Source organism: Macaca mulatta, chromosome X (assembly GCF_049350105.2).
Source record: "Macaca mulatta isolate MMU2019108-1 chromosome X, T2T-MMU8v2.0, whole genome shotgun sequence".
NCBI classification, from domain to species: Eukaryota; Metazoa; Chordata; class Mammalia; order Primates; family Cercopithecidae; genus Macaca; species Macaca mulatta.
Window position 1 is genome coordinate 41,218,582 of NC_133426.1, and position 14,787 is coordinate 41,233,368.

General features: G+C 49.0%; 1 pseudogene; it reads right to left on the bottom strand.

Moving 5' to 3' along the window:
* Positions 1-2,687: 2,687 nt before the first annotated feature.
* On the bottom strand, positions 2,688-14,581 carry LOC706799 (protein shisa-5-like; annotated as a pseudogene).
* Positions 14,582-14,787: the final 206 nt, after the last annotated feature.

Here is a 14,787-nt window from a genome sequence, read left to right on the forward strand (position 1 = left end):
TTGCCTCACATGACAAGCTGTCTCATTTTTGCACTGACTCTTTGAGGAAGGCAAGATAAGATTTATTATCCAGTGGCCTATATTCCAAGTAGAGAAGGATCCTCTCTACCCAGGTAACTAGAAAAGTGTGTCTAATGACACATTTGGGAGGAAGGAAGGGATCCAGCAGTAAGAAGGGGATTGAAACTTTGGTTTTAGGCTGCAGTTCTCCGCCAAGAATTTTTTTAAGTGTAAGGCCTGATCTTGCTTATATATGACTGATTAAATTTTTTTCTTTCTTTTTGTTTGTTTGTTTGTTTGTTTTGAGTTGGAGTCTCACTCTGCAGCCCAGGCTGGAGTGCAGTGGTACGATATCCAGCAATGCAACCTCTGCCTCCTGGGTTCAAGCGATTCTCCTGCCTCAGCCTCCCCAGTAGCGGGCACTACAGGTGCATGCCACCACGGCCGGCTAATTTTGATGTTTTTAGTTAGAGACAGGGGTTACAGGCGTGAGCCACCGTGCCCATACTAAATTTTTTTTTTTTTTTTTTAGATGAAATTTTGCTCTTGTTGCCCAGGCTGGAGTGCAATGGTGCGATCTCAGTTCACTGCAACCTCTGCCTCCCAGGTTCAAGCAATTCTCCTTCCTCAGCCCCTCCAGTAGCTGGAATTACAGGCGCCTGCCACCATGTCCGGCTAATTTTTGTATTTTTAGTAGAGATGGGGTTTCACCATGTTGGTCAGGCTGGTCTCGAACTCTTGACCTCATATGATCCTCCTGCCTTGGCCTTCCAAAGTGCTGGAATTACAGGCATGAGCCACCATGCCTGGCCCTTAAATTTTCATTGCAATAAATACTTGAGCCTCAAAACCTGAGAAAGCATTTCAGCCCCATGTCTAATTAGGACCTTGTCTTATCGATTTTCCCTCCACGAGACAGCTCTGGTGAAACAGTAACAGAGGGACGGGGAACACCGAGGTATTCATGTCTGGGCCAGAGCTGCCATCCAGGACCCCACACCACACCTTTGGTCCAGACAGCCCCTTGGCCCAGGTGTCCCTGCTGCCAGAACACACTGGATGGACTGGGGTATAGGAGTTGCATATTCCATGAAGCCGGTGTCAGGGGAAGCAGAAACTCTCACATTAGCCAGGTTATTCCTCTCCTCCGGGCCAATTTCCCTCCACAACCCAGGGGTTTCAGTCTCATATCACCTATCATGGTTTTTTTGTTTTTTTTTTGTTTTTTTTTTGAGACGGAGTCTCACTCTGTCGCCCAGGCTGGAGTGCAGTGGCCGGATCTCAGCTCACTGCAAGCTCCGCCTCCTGGGTTTACGCCATTCTCCTGCCTCAGCCTCCCAAGTAGCTGGGACTATAGGCGCCCGCCACCTCGCCCAGCTAGTTTTTTGTATTTTTTTTTTAGTAGAGACGGGGTTTCACCATGTTAGCCAGGATGGTCTTGATCTCCTGACCTCGTGATCCACCTGTCTCAGCCTCCCAAAGTGCTGGGATTACAGGCTTGAGCCACCGCGCCCGGCCACCTATCATGTTTTAAAACAGAAGACACACCTGTAATCCCAGCAGTTTGGGAGGCCAAGGCAGGTGGATCACCTGAGGTCAGGAGTTCGAGACCAGCTTGGCAATCAAGGCGGAACCCCATCTCTACTAAAAAAAAAAAATTAACCAGGCATGGTGGCACGTGCCTGTAATCCCAGCTACTAGGGGGACTGAGGCAGGAGGATCACCTGAACCTGGGAAGCAGAGGTTGCAGTGAGCCGAGATCGTGCCATAGCCCTCTCTCTAGCCTGGGCAACAGAGCCAGACTCTGTCTCCAAAAAAAAAAAAAAAAAAAGAAACAAACAAGAAAACCCAGAAAATAGGCAAAACGTTTGGCTAAAATCAAATGAAAACACTGCAGGGAAGAGGCTTGAGTGTGCTGGTGGACAGGCCGCCCTGCTCACCTGTGGGAAGGGCAGGGCCAGCAAGGGCAGGAGAGCTCCCCGTGGGCAGCTAGGCTGGGTGTGGATGTGGCCCTCCAGGTGGTCCCAGGGAGGATGCAGGGACAGGAACAGTCCAGGTAGACAGCTCTCAGGTGAGCAGGGCTCTGCCTGAGGTGTTCTGGCTTCAGGAGGCTGCCTGACCCCCAGTGGGCATGACACAGGCTCCAGGGAGCAATGGGACATCGGCCCAAAGGATCAAAGCCCAACTTGGTCAGATCCCAAGCTTTACCTGCATTATGTCTCTGGCTCTGCAAAGGGTACCCCCAACTCTGGGGACAAGCTATGGCCTCAAGTGGCAGCTGGCTATGCTGCTGAAATCAGGACACATCTGCAAAATACTCACAGAAAGCTGCACCATCCTAGTGTGACAGGCCGCACTCTGTCGCCCTAGGGTAAGCTGGAAAAGAACTCCAGATGTGCCCTGGAGAGTCCCCCACCTCTCAGGGGCCACCTCCCAGGGTGCCCCCACCACCCCATTCTTCAAGTTTGACTTGAGATTCTAGGAAGCATAATTTCAGGTGAGGAAGAGAACAAAGTCTGGTCCCAGCCCACTCTGGCAAGGATCACTCCCCACCTAGTAGACATCAGATGAAGCCACATATACAGACAGGACACATGCAGCACACACGGGGTGTAAGGAACCGTGCCTGCACACCACTCACATACACATGACATGAACAAGTGGCAGCCAGAGAGGCCAGGGCACGCTCAGGGGGCCGCCTTCGAGGCATCCATGTAGGCCGGGTTGGAAGGAGGCTGGCTGGTGGGGTAGGGTGTGGCTGTTCCTCTAGCCAGGGTCTCGAGGTAGGCCGGCAGGCCCGTGGGCTGGGCCAGGTAAGGTGATGGGTACTGCATTGGGTAGGGTGCTGCTGGCATTCCTGGCTGGGGGAGGGGGGCATGGGGTGGTAGCCCTGGTAGTCCAGGGTAGCTAGGTGGCACACTTGGAGGCTGAAGGTAAGGGGCATGCACCACAGTGGGGGACGTGGTGGTGGTCACAACTGGACGCGGTCAGCGGCACATCTTGTAGAGGGAGCAGCAAGAGCAGGTGAAGCAGATGATGATAGTGACGACAGAAAGCACAAAGACGGTCAGGCCGATGGCCACGGTCGCTCTGAACCCCACGTTAGCCTCTGACTTCACCCAGGGGCTTCCTGTACCCCTAGACTTCCCCTCTTTCCATCATGGGCCACTCAGTTTCAATTTCCTCTTCTTTCAGAGAAAAGGAAAGCAAATCTCCCGATGACGTCAGTCACAGGAAGGACCGCTTCACGAACTTTCAAGTCCACGATGGCATCTTCCTCCTTAGAATAGCTACTGTGCTTTTGGTACTATTCATTCATTTGCTCCACATTTACAAAGACGAATATAATGCAGGCCCCGCCGTAGAGGAGCTCACAGTCTAGATGGCCGGCAATACATATTGCCTCATGTTGTGTCATAATATTTTGTGCGTGTGTCTTGTCTCTCCAATTCCATGACAGTAGAGGCCATGTCCTAAACTTTTTTGTCTTCCCCAGAGCCCTTACTTACTTACTTAGCATGGTGTTCAATAAATATCCTTTTTTTTTTTTTTTTTTTTTTAGATGGAGTCTTACTCTGTCACCCAGGCTGGAGTGCAGCGACGCGATCTTGGCTCACTGCTATCTCTACCTCCCGGGTTCAAGCGATTCCCCTGTTCTGTTTTATCCTCCCGAGTAGCTGGGATTACAGGTGCATGCCACCACACGCGGCTAATATTTTTTGTAGTTTTAGTAGAGACGGGGTTTCACCATGTTGGCCAGGCTGGTCTTGAACTCCTGACATCAGGTGATCCACCCGCTTCAGCCTCCCAAAGTGCTGGGATTACAGACGTGAACCACCACACTCGTCCAATAAACATCTCTTGAATGAGTAAAATAATTTGATTTGATTTGGTACTTTCCTCCTCTGTGGTTTACTTCTGCCACCTAGATAAAATAATGTATCACACATATGTAGAAATGTATTTTATTTATTTATTTTATTATTTTTTTTTATAGAGATGAGGTCTCGCTTTGTTGCCCAGACTGGTCTCGAACTCCCAGGCTCAAGTGATCCTCCCACCTCAGCCTCCCAAAGTGCTGCGATTATAGGTGTGAGCCACCGCACCCAGCCTAGAAACTTATAAGTGAGGAAATTGAGGCACAGAATGGTGAAGTAACTTGTTCCAGGCTGCAAGTGACTCATAGTTACTTCATCCAAAATATGTGCTGGACAACTTTGGAACCAAAGACAGCTATATATCCTTGGTGCCAGTATTTAGATGTCTCTTAGATTCTGAGATGCAAATTGTGCCTTCATATACACACATACAGACTTTATCAAAATCATGAGTACGTTTGAAGTCAGACTTTGGTTTATGCAGAATGATTAATATTTCTTCTTATATTCAATATCAAGTTGTGTGAAAGGTAACACATGATAGGTTCAAAAATATTCCAGAGAGGAAAGAGTGGGCGGCAGTTGGTGAGCTGCAACATTTTTCCTTTCACAGAACAATTCTTGTAGAAGAAACAGCACTGCTGACTTTTTCTATTTTCAGCACAAAGTAACACTTAACTGATTAATATTCAAGTGAAAGTGTATAGCCACACACCTCATTTAATCGACAAGTACTGCAAAGCAACAAGCTAATACCCAGCAGGGGATGCAAATGGGTGGTCTGCCGACAAAACTGAACTCACAGAAAAGGTTTTGAGAGTTCTCAATTTAATTTTGAATACATATGAAATGATATTTAAAATATTCTTTTTTTTTTTTTTTTTTTTTTTTGAGATGGAGTTTTGCTTTTTCACCCAGGCTGGAGCGCAGTGGTGAAAACTTGGCTCACTGCAACCTCTGCCCCCACCCTGGGGTTCAAGCAATTATCCTACCTCAGTCTCCTGAGTAGCTGGGATTACAGGCATGCACCACCACACGTGGTTAATTTTTGTATTTTTAGTAGAGACGAGGTTTCACCATGTTGGCCAGGCTGGTCTTGAACTCCTGACCTCAGGTGATTCACCCACCTTGGCCTCCCAGAGTGTTGGGATTACAGGTGTGAGCCACTGCACCCGGCCGATATTTATATTTCTATAAGGCAAGAAAAATACAGGAAAACCAAACACTCATGTACCCATCAACCCGGCCTGAAAAACAGAACAGTACCAGTAGCCCTGAAGCCTTCTAGACACAAACAGTGCACTGAAATAATCAGAATTAGCTGCCAACAGTTACAAACTGGGACATTTTACACAAAAATCTGGATTTCCAGCCTCTCTTGAAAAAGCTGGCATCACTGTGCCTATATTCCCATAGGGAAATAATGGGCTGGCCCTTCATGGGGCACCCATGCCGATCACCCCATCCCACCCTCATCTGTTCTCTGCTGCCTCCTCCACCCACATGACCTGTCTAGCCCTGGAGGCATCTGCGTTGGTAACCCCTGCCATGGGTTTCCTTTCTGGGTTGGCTCCTTCTCCCTTGATGCTGTTCAAGCTCTCCCTTTCTCTAGTTCTCCTGCCTGTGTTTTGGGGCATCTCCTTTCTTGATGGAGCAGGACCTTTAAGAGGCCAGGCAAGGTGGCTCATGCCTATAATCCCAGCATTTTGAAGGGCTGAGATTGGAGGATCGCTTGAGCCCAGGAGTTCAAGACCAGCCTAAGCAACACAGTGAGACCCTGTTTCTACAAAAAAAAAAATTTAAAACCTAGCCAGTCATAGTGGTACACCTCTGTGGTCCTAGCTACTGAAGAGACTGAGGCAGGAGAATCACTTGAGTCCAGGAGTTCCAGGCTGCAATGAACTATGATCATGCCACTGCAACTCCAGTATGGGTGACAGAGTGAGACCCTGTCTCTCAAAAAAAAAAAAAAAAAAAAAAAAAAACCACTAGATTCCATGGAGTGTGCAGACCAGGAGAAATGGTCTGCCCTCAGTGGATGTGTAGCTATGGAGGAAACTGACCTGTGGACCAGGCACAGTGGCTCATGCCTGTGATCTCAGCACTTTGGGAGGCCAAGGTGGGAGGATCACTAGGGTCCAGGAGTTTGAGATCTGCCTGGCCAACATGGTGAAACCCAGTCTCTACCAAGAATACAAAAATTAGCTGGGCGTGGTGGTGCAGGCCTGTAATCCCAGCTACTCAGGAGGCTGAGGCAGGAGAATTGCTTGAACCCGGCAGGCAGAGGTTGCAGTGAGCCAAGATCGCACCACTGCACTCCAGCCTGGGTGACAGAGTGAGACTGTCTTAAAAAAAAAAAAAAAAAAAAAAAAAAAAAAAAAAAAACCGACCTGTGTCTGATTACATATCATACAAAACAGGCAAAGATGGATATACAATAAGGGTTATGGGAGCGCAGAGCAGGAAAGACTGTATTAGTCAAGGTCTTCCAGAGAAACAGAACCAATAGGATGCACGGGTATGTGTATATGGGGGGGGAGAGAGAGAGAGTATGTTTGTATTTAAGGAATCGGCTTACATGACAGTGGGGTTAGCAAGTCCAAAATCTTTTTTTTTTTTTTTTTTTTGAGATGGAGTCTCGCTCTGCCGCCCAGGCTGGAGTGCAGTGGCCGGATCTCAGCTCACTGCAAGCTCCGCCTCCCGGGTTCCCGCCATTCTCCTGCCTCAGCCTCCCCAGTAGCTGGGACTACAGGCGCCCGCCACCTCGCCCGGCTAGTTTTTTGTATTTTTTAGTAGAGACGGGGTTTCACCATGTTAGCCAGGATGGTCTCGATCTCCCGACCTCGTGATCCGCCCGTCTCGGCCTCCCAAAGTGCTGGGATTACAGGCTTGAGCCACCGCGCCCGGCCAATCCAAAATCTTTAGGACAAGCTGGCGGACAGGCTGGAGACCCAAGGAAAAGTTGATGTTGTAGTCTTGAGTCTGAAGGGAGTCTGGAGGCAGAATTCCCTCTTCCTAGAGAGACCTCAGTGTTTTAAAGTCATCAACTGACTGGATGAGGACTGCCTGCAATATGGAGGCTAACCCACTTTATTCAGTCTACTGATTCAAATATCAGTCTCATCTAAAAAATACCTTTACACGGCTGGGCACGATGGCTTACGCCCATAATCCCAGCACTTTGGGAGGTTGAGACGGGTGGATCACCTGAGGTCAGGAGTTTGAGACCAGCCTGGCCAACATGGTGAAACCCCGTCTCTACTAAAAATACAAAAATTAGCCGGTGTGGTGGTGCACACTTGCAATCCCAGCTACTCGGGAGGCTGAGGCAGGAGAATCACTTCTACCTGGGAGGTGGAGGTTGCAGTGAGCCAAGATTGCACCACTGCACTCCAGCCTGGGCGACAGACCGAGACTCCGTCTCAAAAAATAAAAAATAATAAATAATAAATAATACCTTTACAGTGACATCTAGACTGATATTTGACCAAATATCTGGGTACCATGGCCTAGCCAAGTTGACACATTAAAATTAACCGTCATTGGCTGAGTGTGTACGCAGGGATTAGAAGGTGGAAGCACAGGTGCCGGGAGGGATGTGGTGAACAAAGGTGCAGAGGTGGAGAGATGTTGAGCACGCTCAAAGAATCGTGAGAAGTCCAGTGGAGGAGCAAAAAGTGCAGCCTTGGGGTGGGGTGGCAGAAGGGGGCAAAGTGCACAAGAGGGGTGGGGAACCGTGGAGGACAGGAGCCATCCTGACTGGATGGGTGCTAGGTCCGCAATGACCTTGAATGCCATGGGAGGTGTCAGAGGTTTTCGAGCAGGAAAATGGCACAATAGGACTGTGTTCAAGAAGAAAACTCTGGTAGACACACAAAGGGTGAGGTTGCGGGGAGAGATTGGAAAGTTCTACAGGACAAATGATCCATTTTGTTTGTTTGTTTGTTTGTTTGTTTTTTGAGAGGGAATTTCGCTCTTGTTGCCCAGGCTGGAGTGCAGTGGTGTGATCTCGGCTCACTGCAACCTCTGCCCCCCAGGTCCAAGCGATTCTCCTGCCTCAGGCTCCCGAGTAGCTGGGATTACAGGCGCCCGTCAACACGCCCAGCTAATTTTTTTTTGTGTGTGTGTGTGTGTGTTTTTAGTAGAGATGGGGTTTCGCCATGTTGGCCAGGCTGGTCTTGAACTCCTGACCTCAGGTGAGCTGCCTGCCTCAGTCTCCCAAAGTGTTAGGATTACAGGCGTGAACCACCACGCCTGGCCTTTTTTTTTTTTTTTTTTTTTTTTTTTTTTTTTTGAGACGGAGTCTGGCTCTGTCGCCCAGGCTGGAGTGCAGTAGCTGGATCTCAGCTCACTGCAAGCTCTGCCTCCCGGGTTTGCGCCATTCTCCTGCCTCAGCCTCCCGAGTAGCTGGGACTACAGGCGCCCGCCACCTCGCCCGGCTAGTTTTTTGTATTTTTTAGTAGAGACGGGGTTTCACTGTGTTAGCCAGGATGGTCTCGATCTCCTGACCTCGTGTTCTGCCCGTCTCGGCCTCCCAAAGTGCTGGGATTACAGGCTTGAGCCACCGCGCCCGGCCTTTTTTTTTTTTTGAGACATGGTCTCACCCTGTGTCTGATCACGCCTCACTGCAGTGTTGCACTCCCAAGCTCGAGCAGTCCTCCCACCTTAGCTTCCTGAGTAGCTGGGACTACAGATGCATGCCACTACACCTGGCTAATTTTTCATTTTTTGTAGAGATGGCAGCTTGCTATGTTGCCCACGCTGGTCTCAAACTTCTAGATTCAATGGATCCTCCCACCTTGGCCTCCCAAAGCTGCAATTACAGGCGTGAGCCACCATGACTGGCCCAGTTTTTCTTTTTCTTTTTCTTTCTTTTTTTTTTTGTTTTTTAAAAAATTTTTCTTTATTTAAGAGATGGGGTCTCGATCTGCTGTCCAGGCTGGACTATAGTGCACTTATAGCTCTCTGCATCCTCAAACTCCTGAGCTAAGTCATCCTCCAGCCTCAGCCTCCCAAGTAGCTAGGACTATAGGCATGAGCCACTGTGCTCAGTTTGTATTTCTTTTTTCTTTTCTTTTTCTTTTTTTTTTTTTTGAGGCAGATTCTTGCTCTGTCGCCCAGGCTGGAGTGCAATGGCACAATCTTGGCTCACTGCAACCTCCGCCTCCCGGGTTCAAGCGATTCTCCTGCCTCAGCCTCCTGAGTAGCTGGGATTACAGGAGCCCACCACCACACCCAGCTAATTTTTGTATTTTTAGTAGAGATGGGGGTTTCACCGTGTTGGCCAGGCTGGTCTAGAACTCCTGACCTTATGATCCACCCACCTCGGCCTCCCAAAGTGCTGGGATTACAGGCATGAGCCACCTTGCCCGGCCAATCAGTTTGTATTTCTTGAGAGGACACTGAGTTGGACAGTTATAGCAAGATGTCTTTGGGCCAGGTGCGGTGGCTCATGCCTGTAATCCCAGCACTTTGGGAGGCCAAGGCGGGTGGATCAGGAGGTCAGGAGATCGAGACCATCCTGGCTAACACAGTGAAACCCCGTCTCTACTAAAAAATACAAAAAATTAGCTGGGTGTGGTAGCATGTGCCTGTAGACCCAGCTACTCGAGAGGCCGAGGCAGGAGAATCGCTTGAACCTGGGAGGCGGAGGTTGCAGTGAGCCGAGATTGCGCCACTGCACTCCAGCCTGGGCAACAGAGTGAGACTCCGTCTCAAAAAAAAAAAGAAAAAAAAGATGTCTTTAAAGGGCTGAGTGTGGTGGCCCATGCCTGTAATCCTAGCACTTTAGGAGGCTGAGGCTGGAGGATCACTTTAGCTCAGGAGTTTGAGGCTGCAGAGAGCTGTAAGTGCACTACAGTCCAGCCTGGACAGCAGATGGAGATCCTGTCTCTTTTTTTTTTTTTTTTTTTTTTTTGAGACGGAGTCTCGCTCTGTCGCCCAGGCTGGAGTGCAGTGGCCGGATCTCAGCTCACTGCAAGCTCCGCCTCCCGGGTTTACGCCATTCTCCTGCCTCAGCCTCCCGAGTAGCTGGGACTACAGGCGCCCGCCACCTCGCCCAGCTAGTTTTTTGTACTATTTAGTAGAGACGGGGTTTCACCGTGTTCACCAGGATGGTCTCGATCTCTTGACCTCGTGATCCGCCCGTCTCGGCCTCCCAAAGTGCTGGGATTACAGGCTTGAGCCACCGCGCCCAGCCCCCGATCCTGTCTCTTAAAAAAAAAAAATTAAATAAATCAAAGTTAAAACCTTGAAAAAGTTTTAAAAGCTTTAAAAATGATTAAATCTAGGCCAGGCGCAGTGGCTCACGCCTATAATCCTAGCACTTTGGGAGGCTGAGGCAGGCGGATCACCTGAGGTCGGGAGTTCGAGACCAGCCTGACCAACATGGAGAAATCCCGTCTCTACAAAAAATACAAAATTAGCCGGGTGTGGGATTACATGCCTGTAATCCCAGCTAGTCGGGAGGCTGAGACAGGAGAATTGCTTGAACCTGGGAGGCAGAGGTTGCAGTGAGCCGAGATCGTGCCATTGCATTCCAGCCTGGGCAACAAGAGCGAAACTCCATCTCAAAAAAAAAAAAAAGATTAAATCTAATAGACATCAAGAAAGGTCTGTAGCACAATAACAGCAATAATCTGTAAGTAGGAAGGTGTAGGGGAGAGTAAATTGGTTTGAAGTAAATATATAATTCCAACACAGGACTGCTATGCAGCCCGCAGCCCTATCTGTGAGGTATGGCTAGGCTTTAAGTTCTGCATGGCCTGAAAGAGTGACTGCTAAAAATGCTCCTACTGCCTAAGAGGCAGCTTGGCCTCCTGAGGGCACATGACCCAACCCCCTTCACTGTACTTCCAAGACTTCAGTCTTCGGTCACTTTGCATAAACAAAGGCAGAAGTGCACTGAGCTTTGCTGTTTGAAAATATTTTTAGCAATTTTAGTGGTAGAAAAGATGCCCTTTGATACAATTTTGTTTTTGATCTTGTCTTCTTTGTGGAAAGTAAGCAGATTCCATGCTGGATCTGCTGTTTGGGAGTATAATAATTGCCTAAGGCCGGGTGTGGTGGCTCATGCCTGTAATCCCAACACTTTGGGAGGCCGAGGCGGGCAGATCACCTGAGATCGGGAGTTCCAGACCAGCCTGACCAACATGGAGGGAAACCCCATCTCTACTAGAAATACAAAATTAGCCGGGCCTGGTGGCACATGCCTGTAATCCCAGCTACTCGGGAGGCTGAGGCAGGAGAATTGCTTGAACCCAGGAGGCGGAGATTGTGGTGAGCCGAGATCGCGCCATGGCACTCCAGCCTGGGTGACAGAGCAAGACTTCATCTCAAAAAAAAAAAAAAAAAACAAAACCACCAAACCAGAGAGAGTAAGTAGGGAACTGCATTTACCTCCACACATATAATTATCCTTCTTATTATAGTGAAGGTCCATGTCTTTGAACTTTATTCCAAATCCACCCTAAAAAAAAGTATGGATCAGCTGGACCCAGGAGGCCCTTCCCCTGGACCTTGCAGAAAAATGACTGGCAATCATGAAATTCACTAAAGGCTTTAGGGTACCTATCTCTTGGAATCCTTTCTACAACTCCTTTTCTTCTAGCTTCGGAATAGTCTAATCATCTTTGTCCCAGGTTTGAGGTTACTTGGGCACATTATTTATGTGCATCGCGATAATGTGATTTCAGTCTACCTCAGTCTCCATTCTGCATAGAGAGGTGTGGCAAACTTCCTGTCCTTTGTGGGCTCACACACAGCTGCAGTACCACACGGAATTACAATGGAGGTTTGAACAGTGGAGACGGTGGGAGTCCAGTGCCCAGAGCAACTTACTCTACTAGGGGAGTTGAGAGGATGGGAGCTAGACACGTGTATGTGGATCCAGAGCCACTCGGTACCAAGCTCTTACTTCCTGCAAAGCACTAAAATAAATAAATAAATAAATAAATAAATAAATAAACACTACCTCTCCTCCCCACCCCCCGTTTTTTTTTTTTCTTGAGACGGGTTTCACTCTGTCGCCCAGGCTGGCGTGCAGTGGCGCAATCTCAGCTCACTGCAAACTCCACCTCCTGGGCTCAAGCCATTCTCCCACCTCAGCCTCCGGAGTAGCTGGGATTACAGGCGCGCGCCACCACGCCGGAACTCGTGGACTCAAGTGATCCCGCGTGCCTAGGCCTCCCAAAGTGCTGGGATTACAGGCATTATCCACCACGCCCTGCCTCGCAAAGCACTTTCAATTCATGCACAAGTCCTTGAATCACAAACACTCTTGGAGGCAGAGACTACTTGTATTCCAACTTTATAGATAAGGAAGCCGGGGCACTGTCAACACGGTTGCCTGGTGCCTGTAAGCAGGGAGCTGAACTGCTAGTTAGAGGAGTTGCAATTCCTAGGCTCTGGTTCACTGCGCTACCTCCAGGAATGGGGGTGGAAGTGGGGCGGCGGGAGAAGGGGCGGTGTTGCAGGAAGTTCATTTGCTTCAATATGGGCACTTAAAATGCCTGGAAACATTAAGAAAGGGAGCGTGCAAAAAAAAATTTTCCTGGTTTCAGCCATTTCTAACCCTTTTTAGGTCACTTCAAATAAAATTTGCAAATAAGTGCCATGTGGAGAAAATATGCAAATGTTGCTTAATGGAAAAGTCATTCGGAGTGCTGTGAAAGTTGGCTCATTTATTTAGCTGCCTCAAGTGTGCACATCATTCTTTTTCAGAGTGAATGTGTTTGAAGACAAAGCTTTGTATGTTTTCCCGCTTCCTCTCCAATTGGATATTTCAATTATAACATATTGATTAACAAAATACCCTGTTGGTTTGAACTGAGTATGCCTATGAGCAGGGGTTAATTGAAAATAGGGAACTGCTGTATATTTTAATTCTTTTAGGTACTCCCATGGCAGTACCCTGTACTCGGCTCTACTCAAAAGTAAAACAAAGCCCAGAACCAGGGTAGTCAGTGCATCCCATTGTTGCTATATGCATTTTGAAGAGCTATCGGAACTCACAGTTTTTGAACCTGACTCATGTTTACCCTGGTTCATAGGAAAACGAAACTGAAACAAAACCGAGGTCCTTCACCAATACTCCATGAGAATCCACGAATCTCAGGGCAGGAAGGGACCCTAATATCATTAAACCTAGTGACTCTCCAAAGGGCATTGTAGAAATCTGTGTATTTCTGGTCGTCACAATGACTGGCGAGGGCTACTGGCATTTAGTGGGCAGGAGCTAGGCATGCTAGGATGTTCTGTGATGCTGGTCATTCCCATAGAGCGAAGAATTGAACCACTGGACACTGATGTCGGTGAAAAGCTAGTTCATTATCATCTAAGCCTAGAACTAACACTGTTTTACATATGAACACAAAGTATCTTTGCCCAGTTTCCATATATTCTGAATTTTCCACAAATGCAACTACTATTTCAACGGAAGGAAGACTGTACTGTTTTATTTAAACATTATTAATAGTTCAACATTGTGGAAAATGAGGTTCCTAGTAGCAATGCTGTACATGGAACTCGAGTTGTGAAATCAAAACACCTTTCCAGTTCGCATTTGTGGCTCTACTGGGCAGGTATCTTCCTACCAGTTAGCGTAGCTGTGCAGCGGCATTAACATATTATAATACGTTGTTTTATTATAATCATTTTGCTTCCGTTTGTTAATAGGTCATGTTTTTTGAAATTGTGTTTGTAGGTTTACATAGTATTACCTATGATTTGTTATTTCAGTATAGGTAAAAGGGACGTTAGAAAATACTAGTTATGAAAAGGAGTTGGGTCTTTCACAGGGTTATGGAATGTAGCAGACTCCTTTTATAGATGAGGAAATTGAGACCCAAAGCCGTTAAACCACTTGCCCCCGACAGTGTGATATTCTCTCCCTATCTCGTTCGAATTTCCATTTCGATTTTAAAAATTGGGGAGAGAAGTTTTGTGTATGGTAAATTATGTGATAAGCACGAACTATTTGAATCCTGGCAGCAGAAGACCCTTTGGAGGGTGGTGGAAACCACTGCGTTTTATTTAATTCCGTCGGGCTGAGGGTCAGAAGGGAGAGGGGAAAGCGGTCGTAAGAAACCACGGATGTGCGTGTGCCGGCTCAAAGCCGGGAATCCACTAGTAAACACATCTTCTTGTATTTAAGGGCCTGCGGCACCGAAGCCGGGACTTGGGGTGGCCTGCCTGGGAGGGGGCCACGGGAAGAGGTTCCTCCGACGGCAGAAACGTGGTTCCTCCCGTTCCTCATACACCGCAGCGGCCTGAGGGTAACCCCGCTGCAGCCCCTCCTGCAGGCCCAGGTTGCACCGACCACAAACATTCCCGACACCCTTGGGCCCTAGAAGAGCCGTTCGCGACCCGCAGGCTCCCCGCAACGCCGGTGTTCACCTGCCCTAAGCAGCTGGGTGCCCAGCGAGAAGAAGCTAGGGGCAAATGTAGCCCGCATTCCTGCGGAGGGCAGGGGTCCCGGGAGGGCGCGCCAGCGGCGGCTCTGGATCAGCGCGTGACTGTCTCATTGTTCCCTCACCGCGGGGGGTGGGGGCGCGCGCGCACACGTCTGGGGGTTGGCCGGGAGGGGCCATTGTGTGTTTCTAGGCGGCGCCCCCGCTACCTAGGCAACAGCGCAGGGAGGTGTCGGGCCACCAGCGCGCCGCCGGCTCCCCTCCATTTCCCCCCGACTCCCGCCCCGTCACCATCCTACCCTCCTCCCTCCTCCTTTCCCCTTCCTCCGCTCCCCTCTTTTTCCTCCCCCTCCTCCCCTTCCCTCTGTTCTCTCCTCCTCTTCCCCGCCCCCCCGTCCCGAGCACTCTAAATTCAAGCCACCGTTTCCTGCTTCACAAAATGGCCACCGCACGCGACACCTGCGGTCACGTGGCCTGCCGCCCTCTCGGTTTCGGGACTG